General features: G+C 39.9%; 1 protein-coding gene across 4 annotated transcripts in view; it reads right to left on the bottom strand.

Moving 5' to 3' along the window:
- Positions 1–11,654, bottom strand: part of LOC126333363 (tyrosine aminotransferase) — a 230,545-nt gene extending 218,891 nt beyond the window's left edge. The window contains exon 1 of one of the 4 annotated variants that reach the window (XM_049996732.1): positions 11,537–11,654. The gene's annotated coding sequence lies outside the window, so the exon portion shown is untranslated. Of the gene's footprint in view, positions 1–5,271; positions 5,609–11,289 lie in introns of those variants that run through there. The other 3 variants (XM_049996733.1, XM_049996730.1, XM_049996734.1) reach the window with 3 other exon arrangements.
- Positions 11,655–13,320: the final 1,666 nt, after the last annotated feature.

Raw genomic sequence — 13,320 nt, 5'->3', positions numbered from 1 at the left:
TGTATCCCGTGCCACCCAACGTGCTCTAGAAGGTGTAAGTCATGTAAGTCAACTACCCTGGTCAGCAAGATCTCCGGATCTGTCCCCCATTGAGCATGTTTGGGACTGGATGAAGCGTCGTCTCACGCGGTCTGCACGTCCAGCACGAACACTGGTCCAACTGAGGCGCCAGGTGGAAATGGCATGGCAAGCCGTTCCACAGGACTACATCCAGCATCTCTACGATCGTCTCCATGGGAGAATAGCAGCCTGCATTGCTGCGAAAGGTGGATATACACTGTACTAGTGCCGGCATTGTGCATGCTCTGTTGCCTGTGTCTATGTGCCTGTGGTTCTGTCAGTGTGATCATGTGATGTATCTGGCCCCAGGAATGTGTCAATAAAGTTTCCCCTTCCTGGGACAATGAATTCACGGTGTTCTTATTTCAATTTCCAGGAGTGTACTTGAGGAGAATATTATGAAAATGGAAGAGGATGTAGATGAAGACGAAATGGGAGATAAGATACTGTGTGAAGAGTTTGACCGGGCACTGAAAGACCTGAGTCGAAACAAGGCCCCGGGAGTAGACAAAATTCCATTAGAACTACTGACGGCCTTGGGAGAGCCAGTCATGACAAAACTCTACCATCTGGTGAGTAAGATGTATGAGACAGGCGAAATACCCTCACACTTCAGGAAGAATATAATAATTCCAATCCCAAAGAAAGCAGGTGTTGACAGATCTGAAAATTACCGAACTATCAGTTTAATAAGTCACAGCTGCAAAATACTAACGCGAATTCTTTACAGAGGAATGGAAAAACTGGTATAAGCGGACCTCGGGGAAGATCAGTTTGGATTCCGTAGAAATGTTGGAACACGTGAGGCAATACTAACCTTACGACTCATCTTAGAAGAAAGATTAAGAAAAGGTAAACCTACGTTTCTAGCATTTGTAGACTTAGAGAAAGCTTTTGACAATGTTAACTGGAATACTCTCTTTCAAATTCTGAAGGTGGCAGGGGTAAAATACAGGGAGCATAAGGCTATTTGCAATTTGTACAGAAACCAGATGGCAGTTATAAGAGTCGAGGGGCATCAAAGGGAAGCAGTGGTTGGGAAGCGAGTGAGACAGGGTTGTAGCCTCTCCCCGATGTTATTCAATCTGTATGTTGAAGAAGCAGTAAAGGAAACAAAAGAAAAATTCGGAGTAGGTATTAAAATTCATGGAGAAGAAATAAAAACTTTGAGGTTCGCCGATGACATTGTAATTCTGTCAGAGACAGCAAAGTACTTGGAAGAGCAGTTGAACGGAATGGACAGTGTCTTGAAAGGAGGATATAAGATGAACATCAACAAAAGAAAAACGAGGATAATGGAATGCAGTCAAATTAAATGGGGGATGCTGAGGGAATTAGGTTAGGAAATGAGACACTTAAAGTGGTAAAGGAGTTTTGCTATTTAGGGAGTAAAATAACTGATGATGGTCGAAGTAGAGAGGATATAAAATGTAGACTGGCAATGGCAAGGAAATCGTTTCTGAAGAAGAAACATTTGTTAACATAGAGTATAGCTTTAAATGTCAGAAAGTCGTTTCTGAAAGTATTTGTATGTAGTGTAGCCATGTATGGAAATGAAATGTAGACGATAAATAGTTTGGACAAGGAGAGAAAAGAAGCTTTCGAAATGTGGTGCTACAGAAGAATCCTGAAAATTAGATGGGTAGACCACATAACTAATGAGGAGGTATTGAATAGAATTGGGGAGAAGAGGAGTTTGTGGCACAACTTGACAAAAAGAAGGGACCCGTTGGTAGGACATGTTTTGAGGCATCAAGGGATCACAAATTTAGCATTGGAGGGCAGCGTGGAGGGTAAAAATCGTAGAGGGAGACCAAGAGATGAATACACTAAGCAGATTCAGAAGGATGTAGGTTGCAGTAAGTACTGGGGATGAAGAAGCTTGCACAGGATAGAGTAGCATGGAGATTTGCGTCAAACCAATCTCAGGACTGAAGACCACAACAACAACAACAACTATAACGATCCACCAGAAAATATCCCTGAAACGCCTCAGAAACGGGGGTACACGCTGTAGAAGCAGATGAGTATTACAGCGTACGTGGAGATGTCTGGGTCGCAACTGGACGATACCGTGTGTTTTGTGCTGGACACGTACGAATCGTACTATCGCGTCTGCTACAGTTATCCAGAAACCATAAACACCTCTGACTGCAGCACTCCCGTGAACTACTTCGCTGACGTGCTGAGTGGCTAAATGTTCCGTTTTCGGACATGTATGTTTCAATTTCTTTTATAGGTTAAATGAATGAAATGGATTGAAATGAAATGAGTGGATCAGGGCGGCTGAAAGTAGTGAAAATGCAGAGTCATGAAATGATATCAGTGTAATACGTTCAGACATTTTCTACGCGGAGCATAATGAACATGTAGAGACAGCTGAAACTTCGAGCCAGACTGGGACTCGAAAACGGATTTCCCGCTCTTTGCGATCATCCGCCTCAATGGTTAGTCTGTCTGAGGGCGCCTCTAGGCCTCATTCAAGTTTTCTTTGTCACTGGTGTTTCCACGAGTGGTTTCGAACGCTGCTACTACTGTTTCTGACACCGGCTATGTAGTAATAGTACCAATGAGGGAACGCAGTCCGTTTCTTCAAGCCACCCGTTTTGAACTATCTATTTTTTTTACTATCAAAAACAGTCTTGATCACAATTTATTTATTACGGTTTTTCCTCACCACGGCAACCACTAGTTTGCCTATCGACTTTACAACAACTTCAGTGGAAAGAAGCCTGCTGCCATATCTTTGGAACGGCGTCCAACTTCACCATGGCAACCAGTGGTTCCAAATGGTTCACTAACAGGTCTTGAGAGGGCAACCCATGTACTGTCAAAACGAAGTTAATTTATCCTACATGTTTAAGTATTTTTAACGTTTCTTGATTGACAATAACTGTTAACAAGCTAAGTTTAGTGTGTGTTTATTTTCCTTTCTTGATAATGTTCTTTTAACTAAGAAATTTTACATTTTTATTCGACCTTCAACCCACTGGTTAGTAATGACATTATTCTGTCAGAAGTGGGCGGAGCCCTCATTACATACAGGGTGTTACAAAAAGGTACGGCCGAACTTTCAGGAAACATTCCTCACACACAAATAAAGAAATGATGTTATGTGGACATGTGTCCGGAAACGCTTAATTTCCATGTTAGAGCTCATTTTAGTTTCGTCAGTATGTGCTGTACTTCCTCGATTCACCGCCATGATTTCATACGGGATACTCTACCTGCGCTGCTAGAACATGTGCCTTTACAAGTACGACACAACATGTGGTTCATGCGCGATGGAGCTCCCGTACATTTCAGTCGAAGTGTTCGTACGCTTCTCAACAACAGATTTGGTGACCGATGGATTGGTAGAGGCGGACCAATTCCATGTCCTCCATGCTCTCCTGACCACAACCCTCATGACTTTCATTTATGGGGGCATTTGAAAGCTCTTGTCTACGCAACTCCGGTACCAAATGTAGAGACTCTTCGTGCTCGTATTGTGGACGGTTGTGATACAATACGCTATTCTCCAGGGCTGCATCAGCGCATCAGGGATACCATGAGACGGAGGGTGGATGGATGTAGCCTCGCTAACAGAGGACATTTTTAACATTTCCTGTAACAAGGTGTTTGACGTCACGCTGGTACTTTCTGGTGCTGTGTGTTTCCATTCCATGATTAATGTGATTTGAAGAGAAGTAATAAAATGTGCTCTAACATGGAAAGTAAGCGTTTCCGGACACATGTCCACATAACATATTTTCTTTCTTTGTGTGTGAGGAATGTTTCCTGAAAGTTTGGCCGTACCTTTTTGTAACACCCTGCATAGAAAGACGTGCACTGGTTTCTCCAGTAGTGATTTACCACCAGAAGGAGGTTCTTACTCATTGTTAATTCATTGTTTTATAACTTTATGTTTTTTCTTTAATGTATGTAGCCCTCTGATTAAAGCTTTGTATATGACTTGTAGGTCTGAAGAGGACCACAGTAGTGGTCGAAACCGGTAAAAAAACCGTAATAAATAAATTGTGATCAAGACTGTTTTTGATAGTAAATATTTGTAACACATTGATCATTGTTCACTCTCATCACAATGTATTCAAAAGTAATTATCTATTTTTTACTTCATTGTCGTCCAAAGGAATACATAAAACTCTGTTAACGAGCAACCGAAAATAATCTACTTGTGCTGCTGTGGATGACATAATTTCTCATTGAAGACAACACATGTGAACGCAGATTTCCGGTAGACCATGTAAGTGATATTTACGAAAACCAGCTGCGGTGTTGTCAAAACTATCGTATATAAAATACTTCGCCAGGTAAAGGAAGTTGTGCACGACTTCAGAAACCGCATATTTCAGCTAATGAAAGCAGTCTTGGCTATTATATTTGACAAAAAATCTCTAGCAGAAAAAGTGACCCTAAAGTACATCAAAATGAAGATCAGGAACAACAGTACAGCTCCACAAAGGACAAAATCCCAATTCTGTTCGAGAAAACGTGGCTGCCGGGTGACGATGATCCCAGGCACGGTGAGATAAACCGTTCATTCAAAAAGTGTGACTGGTTGCAGTATTTTCTTCGGTGATTTTTTATGAAAGTATGTTTTCTATGACATTTAGTTGTGGATAAATTCTAAACATTTGTGGAGTTATTGTCTACGTATTTCACAAGAAATCTTATCTTAGGGTAGGTTGTTAACTATTTCATTTTTCACTTCTGTGTCTTTGAAAAGCACGACTTCACCATAACGTAAGTAAGAACATAATGATTTCATTGTTGAACGGAGGATAGGTTAAAAATTCTTGTAAATTGTTGACAAAAATTTCTGTCAATACCCTAGCTATTCCGTCAGTTTGATAATATATGTTTCCAAGAGTGTGAAATAGGGAAATAGTGATAAATAATAGTCTAAACAATGTCCTGGTTTCGGCTCGCCTAGCTGTGCAAGAAAGTAGCATCGAATCGCAAAAATCAGCGGTGATGAATGAAAATTGGAGGTAGTGATGTCTAAAGGATACACCCTTCTGCATTCGTATCTCTTTGGACAAGTTTATCACGGCGTAGCCAGAGTAAAGCTACTGTAGACACCAGCCTCTACAAACCATTTTTCCCATAATTATTTCTTGAATAATACGTGCGTCAATGAAGTAAGACAAGCGATGAAGTGAAAAAGTCGAATAAAGATAATCACAAATAGGAGGCGAGTGCACTTACCGGGGAGTATGACGTTGTACGTGGCAGGCTGCAGCCTGATACGTAATGTACGACCTACTGTGTACACAGTTTCTGTTGACAAATATTCACTCTGTATCGTCGTAATTAGTGATCACTTTACGTAACAAAGCAATACTCGCAGAAAAGCCTTCTATTAAAATTTCTTAGACTTCTAGTTTCATATTATGCGCCAAGGACAAGAAACGCGACTACAGCATTATATAACATTTGCAGAAACTTCCCGAGTGCAGCGCAAACTGTGTAATACGTACTCCGTATGGAGGCTAAAACGTCGCCATGAAGCGCTCTTGAGTTGACAATCGCTAAGCCTAGACTAAGCCTGAGAGTTCTAAAACTTTTTTTAAAAAAAGCACTAAACGCGAAAAACATAAAAGGATGTGATGGAGGCGAAAATATTTTCTTTGTGAAATAAGTGTTGTTTTGTTAAGCTCGGCAGCAATGATAAGGCGAACAGCCGTGCCTCGCACCGGTAAACGTCAGTTTATCCTAGGGCATAGAACTCCAGATAGGGCAAGTGACTCACTTCTGGCTACAGTCTAACACGAGCGCATTCGCTGGAAAGCAAAACAGCAAAGAGACTTCGTGTGGTGTGTAGTCAAAATAAACGTTTCTCCTTCGACAAAATACCAATACACAGTATTTTAGGGTGCACTAGAAGCTGCCAGCTCTTGATGCTTTGTGATTCTTCACCAGTACTATGAAAAATGTAGCACCAATGAAAGAAAAGGTACCGGAGCGCAAAACGTTCAAAAGAGAAGTGCCCCAGTCATATACGAAAGGTAGTCACACAGTTTTAACTATCATACAGTGTAAGTACGCTGTTTAGGTTTTTATGTTGGTAACGCCATATAGCGCTTTGTATGAAAATCACTGACTGTGCTGTGTGCAGTCTGTGGCTGGTTTGCATTGGAGGGCAGCGCGGAGGGTAAAAATCGTAGAGGGAGACCAAGAGATGAATACACTAAACTGATTCAGAAGGATGTACGTTTGCAGTGGGTACTGGGAGATGAACAAGCTTGCACAGATAGAGCAGCATGGAGAGCTGCGTCAGAGCAGGCTCTGGACTGAAGACCGCAACAACAACACATGACTGGTATTTTCATCTTTTACTATTTTTTAAGTTTACTATTGTGTATGTGTTTATTTATTCATTTATTTTTTTTACTGAAGACTCTTAAATCGGTTTCTAGGACGTTTGTATAAAACTTAAGGGTCTTGAAAGAGTACCCAAGTTCTGATGCCCATTTTGTAAGTTTTAATGATTTTATATTCTTTCTAATGAAATGGTGATTCCCTTGTTAAAATCACTTTAATTTACAATAATTATCCTGTGGTCAATTTGCATTTGCAATAATAATAATTTTGTAGCCCAATAAATTCAAAAATGTTTTAAACTAAGACGCTCAGTTCCCTCCCATTCCTTATCTGTTAACTCTATCACACGCACTGGTAACATGTGCCACCCTACACACACTCGGCCGGTATGTTGCTACCATGCCCCTAGTGCCAATTATTCGACCTTGTTCAAATTCGGAAAGATGGCGATGAGTTGCACTTGCACTTCCTTTGGGTATACTGCTTTGCAATCTTTACCTGAAAGGCTACAGTAACGTTACAAACACGCAATATGCGTGATTACTCACGCCATTCTTCAGTTGTTATAATACTGAAACTTCTGAAAATAAACTCGCACAATTATGCAATTTTAATCAACTTGTTCCGCAGACATGAAAACACTGGAATATCAATCTGAGCAGCCCTCTTGGATTGTTTGCATATGATACTGTTATTCACTGCCATGTAATGTCATCAGGTGATAGAAACGAATTGCAAAATGATGTAGACGAGATATCTGTAAGGTGTGCAAAGTGGCAATTGACTCCATGGAAATTTGAAGTCATCCACACGAGCACTAAAAAGAATCTGCTAAATTTCTGTTTCACGATAAATCAGACAAATTTGACGGCTGTACACTCAGTTAAATACTTAGAGATTACAATTACGATTAATTTAAATTCGAACGATCGCGTAGATAATTTTTGGGGAAAGCAAACAAAAGGCTGCGATTTATTGGCAAAACACTTAGATAATGTAACAGGTTTACTGAAGAGACTGCTTACACTACGCCTGTCCGCCCTCTTCCGGAGTATTGTTGTGCGGTGTGGGATCCGTATCAGATAGGACTGACGGAGGACATCGAAAAAATTCAAAGAAGGGCAGATTGTTCTGTGTTACCACGAAGAAGGGCATAGGGGGCCACGGATATGATGCACAAAACATTAAAACAAAGGCGCTTCGCTGTAGCAGGACCTTCTCATGAATTTTCAATCACCACCTTTCTCCTCAGATTGTGGAGATATTTTGTTGGCGTTCACCTACATAAGAAGAAACGATCATCATAATAAAATAAGAGAAATCAGAGCTTGCACGGCAAGATTTAAGTGTTCGTTTTACACACGCGCCGTTGAAGGTGGTTCGATGAAGTCTCTGCTGGGCGCTTAATTGTGAACTGCCGATAATCATGTAAATGTAGATCAGTTTGGTAGCTTTCAGACAAGGTGTTGTTGGTGTCACATGCGTCATTTTCGTCAGTTTATATATGATTATTATTATAAAGCGCAACTCAGCATGCTTTCACGTTGCAGCGGCATTTCTGCTAAGTATGATACTTTCAATTACAGTCTGTTGAGCATAAACGGAGTGCAATAAATTAACAACAGTTAACTGCGAATGCAACCTGTCAAACTGTTTTCTAATATGTACGCCTCTGTTTATTTTCTGAGAAGTTCCATGAGCTGATGTTACGCAATGGGATTTGTGGAATAATGTTTATGAATAGCTAGATTGGCCGATTCAATCAGTACAGAAGCGTTACGCCGAAACCGGGAGAGCGTGAATGCAAAACGATGGAAGAATTGGCTCCTATTCTGTTGAAAGGCAGTTGGGTAAATTTAGGAAAATGATGTTCGATAGACACCGAAAATTACTGTACTGCCCCCACGAAAAGCATCTTCGATGAGAAAGAAAAATGATTGTTGGGATAACTAATCACTTATTTCGTCTTGGTGTAATAGTTTGTAACTGGTTTTTGATCAAAAACTATGTCGTTATGTCGGAACAAGTTTCATCAAAGTCGACGAGTTCACTAGCATTGTGGGAGCAGTTATCAACGCAGGGTTTTTGTGCTCATGAGAAATAACATCGTAAATGATTTGAGCCGTGGAAGGAATGAATGTATACATGGGTGCACTAAAATCGAGCATGCATCCCTCACTATATGAACACGTCTGAAAGAACATAAGCGCACCACACTTTTTGAGCGAGCACAAAAGCATACAAAAACACGCCTGTAGCGTAGCAACCCGCTCGACTGCTGGCACTGAGTTGATCGAGTTTGGTGAAAGTTGTCATAGCCTAAGGATAAAGTATAAGGACGAATAATAGTCGCACACTATATGTCAAAACCAAGAGATTCGTTGTACAGCACGTAGTCGTATTTCTACCAGGAAGTATTTCACTAACGGCCGTTAATACAAGATATGAAGAATTGTATACACACAGGGGCATACGAACGATCATTTTCCATTTCTCCATTCGTGGAGGGAACAGCAGAAGGACTGACTAACAATGACACGAAGTAGGCTCCATCATACATTGTTCACTGCCTTCTCATTTTGGATCACGCCCTGACAGTTCTCGGCGTATGTGTTAGGTACGTGATGCCTTTTGCTTGTCCCGCTTTCGGTAGAGTACATCTACTATATATCAACAGGTTTCTGCTGTTTATAATAGTAGGATGCAATTAACTGCGAGTTCCGAAAAGAAACATGTAGGATACGAAATCAAAGGAATTAAGATCGTTACGTTCATGAAACAATGGGGTCAATTCTAGTGTCCGATTCCACACGTCGGCTTTGAGCAATGACGTCATACCTAAGGCAGAGAAGCTACATAGAGGCAATCTCTGAAATCGACTGATCATATTCATTAACAAACGAATGTAGCGTACGATAAAACTACACAGTTCACGTGATTAATTACTTAGCCACAAATTGTACCAACAAGAATTAAACGTAACGAAAATAAATAAGAATAGCAAAAGAGGAGTATACATGCCTGAAAAAAATGTTTATCGTAATTTATGCAAGTAAGAAAAGCACAGAGAACCTTTAAATCCAGTACTGTATAGCGCATGGTGAAGTCATAATATTATGAATCAGCGTTAACTTTTAATACTTATTTTTAAATCTACACGAGCAATGATATCTGATAAAAAGTAGGGTCTAACAAATACTGAAATCGGTAATTTAAACTGACCTATATAGGTTAATTCTATTTACTGATTCCAACTATTCCACGGTTCGTTATTTAGATCTTTTTAACAACAAGTGTGTACAGCAAAATGTTACAGGATTTCTGCGTTTGGTATTATTATCTTCATAACTACGAAAAAGAGAAAAATTTGGAAGCTGTATCTACAATACTTATTAGTTTTCGTAGTAGTTCTGAGATCAACAAGAAATCCTACAAAAACGTAGTCCACAGATTTACTGCAAAAATGTCCAAGATTATGAACCATTGAAAAGTTGGAATCGGTAACAAGAACTGACCTCCTAATTCTAATTACCGATCCCAGGAGTCAATGATTCATTAATTAGATCGTTTTTTCAACACGTGTGTGTATTACAATGTAGGCTAATATGGTTTCTGTATTTGTAATTGCCCTCTGAAATACTGCAAAAAAGTTACTAATATTGGAATCGGTAACTATAATTGACCTACATAGAAGGTCAGTTCTAGTTACCTAGTGCAGTTTTTGTTATACACTGCAGTAGTTTTAGAGAGAAAGTACAAATGTAGAAATGGTATTACGTTTCAGTGCATATAACTGCAAAAATAATTTACATGTGAATCATGGAGCGGTTGGAATCTATAACTGGAATTTACCTACAGAGGTCAATTCTATTTATCGATTCCAAAATTCCTTATATTTGTAGATATTTGTTTGTCATGTATTAGGGTTTCTTTTAGAATTTAGTGTGTCGGTTTCTCCACATTTTATGCTACCCTTTCGTATTTCTTTTCCTGATACATTCTAGTTTCTCCCCACTCAAAACCCCAACTTTCCTGCGCTTCTCCCGTTAGATTCAGTAATTAATATAAAATTAACGCTATTTTGTAACAGTATGACTTCACCATGTGCTTTACTGTAATGCAATTTAAAGGTTCTCTGTGCTTTTCTAGTCGCATAAATTACGAGAATACTTCTTACCAGAAATGAAAATTTGTTTTTAATTCTTGTTCATAATTGTTTTCGATATCTTCAGTTCGTTTCGATGTAATTCATGACTAAGTAAATAACTGCGTGACTGTGATTGTAATTTTATCGTATGCTACATTTATTTGTTTACGAATGTGACCCGTTGCTTTCATAGACGTTAGCGTCTTTGCCTTAGGTACGACTTCGTTACTCAAAGCCGACGAGTGGAATCGGACACTAGAATTTATCCAAACAATGATATATTAATCATGAAGATAAATTTAATACTTTAACACCAATGCGAAGCACGGAATATAGGTGCATAAGTTCTTTGCAGCGCACAACGCAAACTTTTTGCCAGCGTTGGCAGTAGTTGATTTAGTATACAAACCTATGTGTGGTATTATACCTCCAAGTTATTTTTGAAACAAAGAAGCTACTGTTGCGAATTGTGCACTGGGGGTTAGATGTTTGTAGCGGAAAAGGAGTAAAAGTAAACTAAACAGTAACAATGATTTCTTAATCATAACCGAAATACGTGTAAAAGAATTTTTGCGTATTTGTGTTTCAGGTGTGCCACAGGAATCACAGAAAAGACAGAAATGCTATACAAATGAAAGTACCTCTCAACAGCAACGAAAATCTATGTCACAGAAGTAGATAAAGACAATACTTTCGGCACAGGATTTTCACGAAGAAATTCTAATGAAGAGTAATCATCATGCGACTTGACTTACCTGTTTCGTACTGGGGACAATAAAAGGTTCTCGGCGTCGGTCGCAGATTTTTTATATTACCCACCATGGATTGCGAGGATTTAACAACTTGTCGTCAGCAAAGATATACGCAGATTTGTACAAAACTGATGACACGGACATGTGAAGTTTCGCTGGATGCAGCCGTTCGTATGCTTTACGTAGCACTGCTCTATGAAAACACTAGTATGATACTGAAACAACACTTTTCAGTCATAAAATTACTTACGTGCTATTCCCGTATTTAGCGCAAGGAGGCAGTTACTGTTTGGACGGTAGAAAAAAATACAATCCAGAGATAACGTAAACAAAAACATGCAGTGATTTACGACTCAAAGAGTATTGCCGGAAAAGCATAACTAATCAAATACAAACATGATATTGGCAAATATGTCTAAATGTTTAAAAATCTTCATGTATGTGAGTGAGCTCACTGCCTGTAACCCAATCCAGGCAGAAGCAAAGTATATTAATAACATAATGTAGCTGCTATACAGGTTCTTTCAGACCTTCCAAACGGACACTTTTTCTCGCAAACGACCATCTAGTCTCTATCTGCTAAATCGCTTTTTCGACGAACCAAGAATAACGAATAGAATGATGGAACCTCTATTACTTGAAAAATCGAGAATAGGAACGCGTGTTCAGAATTTCAAAAGGAATCACAGGGAAGTTACAATGAATTCATGTTGGGAAGAAATGCGACTCATTTATATCTACATCTACATGATTACTCCGCAATTCACAGTTAAGTGCCTGGCAGAGGTTTCATCGAACAACCTTTAACCTCTACCGATCCATTCTCGAACACTGTGCGAGAAAAATGAACACTTCTTTCCGTGCGAGCTTTGACTTTTTTTATTATGATGATCATTTCTTCCCATGTAGGAGGATGCCAAACAAATATTTTCACACTCCGAGAAGGAAGTTGGCGGCTGAAATTTCGTGAGAAGGTTCCACCGCAGCGAAAAGCGCCGTTGTTTTAATTACTGCCACCCCAATTCCTGTGACAATCCGTGGCGCTCTCTCCCCTATTTTGCGATATTACAAAACGAGCTGCCCTTCTTTGAACTTTTTCGATGTCCTCCGTTAATCCTATCTGACGCAGATGCCACGCGGCACAGCAATGCCCCAAAAGAGGGCGGTTATGTATTTTGTAAACACTCTCTTTAGTAACCTAAATCTACATTATTTTGTATCTACATCTATACTCTGCAATCCACCGTGAGGTGCATAGCAGAGGGTACGTCCTATTGTACTAGTTATTAAGGTTCCTTCCTGTTCCATTCCGTATGGAGCGCGGGAACAATGATTGTTTGAGTGCCTCTGCGAGTGCAGTAGTTATTTTAATCTTATCCTCACGATTCCTATGAAAGCTATGCGCAGGTTCAAATGACTCTGAGCACTATGAGACTTAACATCTATGGTCATCAGTCCCCTAGAACTTAGAACTTCTTCAACCTAACTAACCTAAGGACATCACACAACACCCAGTCATCACGAGGCAGAGAAAATCCCTGACCCCGCAGGGGATCGAACCCGGGAACGCGATGCGCAGGTGGTTGAAGTATATTCCTAGAGCAATCATTTAAAGCCGTTGCTTGAAACTTTGTTAACAGACTTTCTCGATATAGTTTACGTCTGTCTTCAAGAGTCTGACAATTTAGTTCCTTCAGTATCTCTGTGACACTCTCCCCGAATTAAACAAACCTGCAACCAGTCGCACTGCCCTCTCTGTATATGTTCAATATCCCCTGTTAGTCAACACACTTGAGCAGTATTCTAGGATGGGTCGTGCGAGTGATTCTTCCAATAAATCGAAGTCTTCCACCTGCTTTATCCACGACTGTGATCTTTCAATTTCATATCCCTACAAAGAGTTACACCCAGATATTTGTATGAGTTGGTCGATTCCAGCAGTGACTCATTGATATTATAGTCATAGGGTACTCGGTTTTTACGTTTTGTGAAGTGCGCTGTTTTACATTTCTGAACATTTAGAGCACGTTGACA

Source organism: Schistocerca gregaria, chromosome 2, assembly GCF_023897955.1.
Source record: "Schistocerca gregaria isolate iqSchGreg1 chromosome 2, iqSchGreg1.2, whole genome shotgun sequence".
Taxonomy (NCBI): Eukaryota; Metazoa; Arthropoda; class Insecta; order Orthoptera; family Acrididae; genus Schistocerca; species Schistocerca gregaria.
The sequence above is the reverse complement of the archived record's forward strand: the minus strand, read 5'-3'. Positions and strand labels throughout refer to the sequence as shown.